Source organism: Theropithecus gelada, chromosome 14 (genome assembly GCF_003255815.1).
Source record: "Theropithecus gelada isolate Dixy chromosome 14, Tgel_1.0, whole genome shotgun sequence".
NCBI lineage: Eukaryota > Metazoa > Chordata > Mammalia > Primates > Cercopithecidae > Theropithecus > Theropithecus gelada.
In genome coordinates, this window is record NC_037682.1 from 15,522,965 (window position 1) to 15,528,531 (window position 5,567).

Here is a 5,567-nt window from a genome sequence, read left to right on the forward strand (position 1 = left end):
AAAAGGATGAGTTTGTGTCCTTTGTAGGGACATGGATGCAGCTGGAATCCATCATTCTTAGCAAACTATCACAAGAACAGAAAACCAAACACCGCATGTTCTCACTCATAGGTGGGAACTGAACAATGAGATCACTTGGACTCAGGAAGGGGAACATCACACACCGGGGCCTATCATGGGGAGGGGGGAGGGGGGAGGGGGGAGGGATTGCATTGGGAGTTATACCTGATGTAAATGACGAGTTGATGGGTGCAGTAGACCAACATGGCACAAGTATACATATGTAACAAACCTGCACGTTATGCACATGTACCCTACAACTTAAAGTATAATAATAAATAAATTAAAAAAAAAAAAAAAGAAAATGTGGCACATATACACCATGGAATACTATGCAGCCATAAAAAAGGATGAGTTTGCGTCCTTTGTAGGGACATGGATGCAGCTGGAAACCATCATTCTTAGCAAACTATCACAAGAACAGAAAACCAAATACCGCATGTTCTCACTCATAGGTGGGAACTGAACAATGAGATCACTTGGGCTCAGGAAGGGGAACATCACACACCGGGGCCTATCATGGGGAGGGGGGCGGGGGGAGGGATTGCATTGGGAGTTATACCTGATGTAAATGACGAGTTGATGGGTGCAGTAGACCAACATGGCACAAGTATACATATGTAACAAACCTGCACATTATGCACATGTACCCTACAACTTAAAGTATAATAATAATAATTTAAAAAATAAAAAAAAATAAAAAAAATAAAAAATAAAAAAGCCTGCAGAACCATATGCCAATTAAAACTCTTTTCTTTATAAATTACCCAGTCACAGATAGGTCTTTATAGCAGTGCAAGAACAGACTGATACAATGTACATGTCTGTTTTTGTACCACTACTATGCTGTTTTGGTTACCATATCCTTGTAGTATAGTCTGAAGTCAGGTAAGGTGATGCCTCCAGCTTTGTTCTTTTTGTTTAGGATTGCTTTGGTTACTCAGGCTCGTTTTTGGCTCCATATGAATTTCAAAATAGTTTTTTTTAATACTATGAAATATGACAGTGGTGGTTTGATAGAAATAGTACTGAATCTGTAGATTGCTTTAAGCAGTATGGCCATTTTAACAATATTGATTCTTCCAACTCAAAAGCATGAAATATTTTTCCATTTGTGTATATCACCTATGATTTCTTTCAGCTGGAGTTTGTAGTTCTCCTTGTAGAGATCTTTAACCTCCTTGGTTAAATGTATTCCTAAGTATTTGTGAGTGTGCGTGCATGCGTGTGTGTGTGTCTACTGTAAATAGCCTTATGTTCTTGACTTGGCTCTCAGGCTGAACGTTATTGGTGTACAGAAATGCTACTGATTTTTGTACACTGATTTTGTATCCTGAAACTTTACTGAAGTTATGTATCCACTCTAGAAGGAGCCTTTTGGCAGAGTCTTTAAGGTTTTCCAAAGATGGAATATCATCAGTGAAAGATAGGTTGACTTCTTCTTTTCCTATTTCAATACATTTTATTTCTTTCTCATTCATGCTTGATTGCTCTGGCTAGGACTTCTTGTCATTTTCCAATTTTTTTATATTCAGCCTGTGTGTGTATGTGTATGTGTTCATTCTGTGTCTTGCAGAAAGCATAGAGTTGCATTTTGTTATTTGTTCATTTGATTGCTTCTTTTAATAGATAAATCTGATCCATTTACACTTTTTTAATGTAGTCATTTATTTAGACTTAATCATAGTACCATATTTTGTGTTTTCTATTTACCATCCTGTGCTTTTCCTCTTTTCTACCTTCTTTTGTTTGATAATGTGTATTTCATTCTGATTTGGAAGCCGTAACTTTTATTTCTATTATTTTAATAGCCACTCTGAATTTTTTAAACTACATACTTAACTAAAAATTTTTCCATCAATGTTTAGACATTTAATTTCTTCCAACTGCAGTAAGATCTTTAGTGTGCTTTAAGCGCCCCCCCTACCTTGAACAACTTCTTCACCACATTATTATTGTTTTTTAAGTTATAATTCTTAGGCTCTAATCATTAATCAAGATTTCCAACACTTTTCATCAATCTGTGCCCACTAGAACAACTCAACTTGGAAGTGGGAGAGAAGTTTACTTCTTGTATTCCACATTTTTCTCCTGCACACTTCTGTTTCTGAAACAAATTTTAATAGTGTCTTATAATGTGTAGTAAAATCTTTTAGTATTTGTATGCCTAAAGATGATTTTATTTAACCGTCTTTCTTGAATAATAGTTTAGCTGATGGCAAAATTCTAGGTTGACAGCTTTTTCCTTCAGTATTTCAAAGTGAATATTCCATTATCTTCTAATATCTGTTATTATGATAAGAAGTGTGCTGTCTGTCATTCCCCTGCTGTACCTCTTCTTGCATAGTCTTCATTTTTCTACTCCCTGTATTTCATTCTGAGTGAGTTCTTATATTCTACCTTCCAATTCTCTAATTATTTATTTTCCTGTGTCTGATGTAGAGTTCATCCCATTCATTATGTATTTTAGAACTTATTTATTTATTTATTCATTTATTTGAGATGGAGTCTTGCTCTGTCACCCAAGCTGAAGTGTAGTGGTGCGATCTTGGCTCACTGCAACCTCCGCCTCCCAGGTTCAAGCGATTCTCCTGCCTCAGCCTCCCAAGTAGCTGGGACTACAGGCGCACACGCCACCATGCCCAGCTAATTTTTTTGTATTTTCAGTAGAGGTGGGGTTTCACCATGTTGGCCAGGCTGGTCTCGAACTCCTGACCTCAAGGGATCTACCCACCTCGGCCCCCCAAAGTGCTAGGATTACAGGCGTGAGGCACTGCGCGCAGCCTACTTTTTAATAAGGAGAACATTCATATGGTTCAAATCCAAAGGTTAAATAGGGCAAACAATGAAAAGTTCAACTTCGACTTCTTCTTGCCACCCAGTTTCTCTTTTCGAAGGCAAACGTCATTAATTATTTTTATTTTTTCTGATAGCCTTTCTTTCTGATTCTTTTATTCTATGCATATATGTGGAAATGGATGCACACATTCACACACAGAGAGACACACACCCAAGAAGTTTTTTCTTCCTTTTATACACAAATGTGGCGTACTCTGCATACTTTTCTTCATCTTGCTTTTGTTCATTTGACAAAATATTCACATCAATACATAATGAGCCTCATCATCTACTAAAAGCCTTCATACTGTCCCATTGAATGAATGAACATTATTACTTCACAAGTCCCTTGTTAAAGTTGTTTCCACTGTTTTGTTATTAATTCTGTACTAAATGACCTTATATACATAATTTTGAAAATGTGAGGTTTTGTCTGTACAATATATCCCTACAAATAAAATCATCATTTCTAAATACATGCATTTACAATTATGGGCATTTGAATTAAATTTTTAGAAAAACTTTCATAGTATTTAATGTTTGAATAGGTAATACAAGCATACAATACAAAATTCAAAAGGAACAAAAGTGTAAATATCAGATTATTATACTGTATATCCTCCTAGAAGTTATTGCATGTATATATGGGCATATCTGTACATACAGGAATATTTCTTTGATTAAGATCAGTTAATGTTTTCTTCTGCATTGGAGCCTATGGAAATCAGGTGGTTCTCTCCTTCTGATGAAGGCTCTCCTTATTGTTGATTTCAAAAAGACACACCAAACTTTAGTACAATCATTCACATTAGGGCATATGTTTTATTGTCTTATTAGTCTGTCTCAGTCATTAAGCCTCATCATTGTGGATGCTGTCAGTAAAAGTAATGGTTCCTTTGGTTTTCACAGTGCCTTTCAGGTTACTCTGGAGCAATACAGATAAAAACCACACTCTGCTTGGACACAAATTTTCAAGCTTGCCCTAATATGAACTGCTTTTTATTCTTGGTACCTAGTGACTCCCCTCAGATCGACCCTTGGATTCCCCATCACCATCATTTTAGAGGTTGCCTTCCCCTTTCTTCTGGATAAGATCTCATGTTTCCTGTATCCCATTTATTTCCCTTTCTTGGTTTACTCTTTCGTATTTGTGGAGCACATCCTTCCGTAGCTTCCTCCAAAAGAGTATACGTATGAGTTATATATTTTGAGATTTTGATCGTTTTTTGAGTTTTAGAAAATTTATACTTTATTGATAGGCTGTCTACATGTAGAATTCTATTCTTCCCATTTATAATGTAAAAGGAATTGCTCCATTGTCTTCTGTGTTCTTGTTGGAATACAGAAACCATTCTGATTCCTCATTCTCTGAATATATGTTGGTGTTGGTGGTGTTGTTGTCCTCTAAAAGCTGTTAGCATCTTCTCTTCATCCCCAGGTTCTGAAATTCCATAAGGATATGCCTTGGTGTAGGTCTCTTATCATCCATTTTACTGGGCATTTGCTGACCCCTTTCAATATCCAAATTCCATGTGTTTTAATCTGGGAAATTTTCTTGAATTATTGTATTAATTTTTGCCATGTACTTTTTCTGTTCTTTTCCTCTAGAACTTCACGTTGTTCATATGTTAAATTTCCTGGGCTGATCCTCCAATTTTCTTATGTCTGTCTCTTATTTTCCTCTCTATATATTTTTGTTCTAATTTTTAGGTAAATTCCTCAACTTCAACTTCCAGCACTTCCATTGAATTTTTTCATTTCTGCCATCATGTTTTCGATTTCCAAATGTTATTTTTTTTTAATTATCCGAATTTTTAACATTATGTCTGCTTCATAAATACAATATCTTGGTTAGGTGCAATGACTCATGCATATAATCTCATAGAACTTTGGGAGACTGAGGTAGGCAGATCACTTGAGTTCGGGAGTTCACAACCAGCTTGGGCAACATGGCAACATACCACCTCTACAAAAAAAAAAAAAAAAAAAAAAATTACAAAAACAATTATCGAGGCCAGGTGGCACTTGCCTGTAGTCCCAGCTACTTGGGGCCTTTTATTCCAGGTCTAGAGGTTTCTAGAAGTGCTAGTTCCTGAAACTTAGAGGACTCTCAGCATTAACTGGATTTTTCTCAGCTTTCTGAGACTGTAATAACTTAAGGTCTGGCTTTCTCAGTTCTACTAATCAGTTACTACTCTTTTATCTCCTTTCCAGATTCCAAAATACTGTTGCCATTGTCTCTTCATCTATTCTCCCATTCTTATTGGTTTGTTCATCCCTTTATTGTAGTTTGTGCATTTGAAAGCTAGTGAAATTAAGCACAGGTAGCCAAACAGCCATTCTAACTCAAGGCTCTACATTTTTTTATTTCAATGACTATATTTTTTAATATTCAAATTTTCTAATTGGTCCTGTTGATATCTCCTCATTCTGTTTTCAACCTCTTTTTTCATGATTTTTTACTTTTCAGTGGAGGTTTTGGTTTATTTATTTGAAATAATTAATACATTTACTTTAAAGTTTTATCTGATCATTCTGTAAAATTAGTTTTATCTGAAGTGAATCCATGTTCTGATTGTTAGTTTGTTGACTTTTTTTTTTTTTATTTTGAGACGGAGTCTCGCTCTTGTCTCCCAGGGCTGGAGTGCAATGGTGAGATCTCGGCTCAC